The following is a 652-nucleotide window of genomic DNA, read 5'->3' on the forward strand; positions in this document are numbered from 1 at the left end:
GCCCGCCCAGACGGCGCGAAGCCCCGCCCCTAGCCGCAGCGCCCGCCCAGAAGGCGCAAAGCCCCGCCCCCTCACCGTAGCTCCCGCAACGACGGCACAAGACCCTGCCCGGTGCGTGCAGAGAACCTCCCAAAGCCTCCTCCCCTCGCTACGCCTGGCGAGCCTTTTTGCGTGTCCCTCCCTCGCAATCCAGGCCGTCTTTGAGATCGCTAAGCCCCGCCCGGTCTGGCCTCAAAGTCCCGCCTTCGTTTAACTTCGCCTCACCGTCCGATCTGGCCACGCCCCTTCGCTCTAGCCGGGACGCCGGCTCGTAAGCCCCGCCCCATATGCGTAACACCACCAGGCTCCGCCCCTTCCCGGCCTCCAGAACTGGGCTCTAAACTACGCCAGGCCCGCCTTTTCGCCTAGCCACACCCCGTTTTTCGGGTAACTCACCTTCAACCGCCCTTGGCTCCTCCTCCACAGCGTTTTGACGCTCTTAGCTGGGCTGTCTGAGGTATTGACAGTGTTCAATTTCTTGATCAGCGATATTGCTACGTGCTCTCACTTTGTGAAAAGTCATCGGACCGCCCACTTAGGCTTAGCGCGCTTTCTGTGGGTAGTGTTCTGCAATACAATAAAGTGTCGTCATAGCTTTATTATTATTAAATAA

The sequence above is a fragment of the Mustela lutreola genome, chromosome 9, assembly GCF_030435805.1.
Source record: "Mustela lutreola isolate mMusLut2 chromosome 9, mMusLut2.pri, whole genome shotgun sequence".
In the NCBI taxonomy this organism is placed as follows: Eukaryota; Metazoa; Chordata; class Mammalia; order Carnivora; family Mustelidae; genus Mustela; species Mustela lutreola.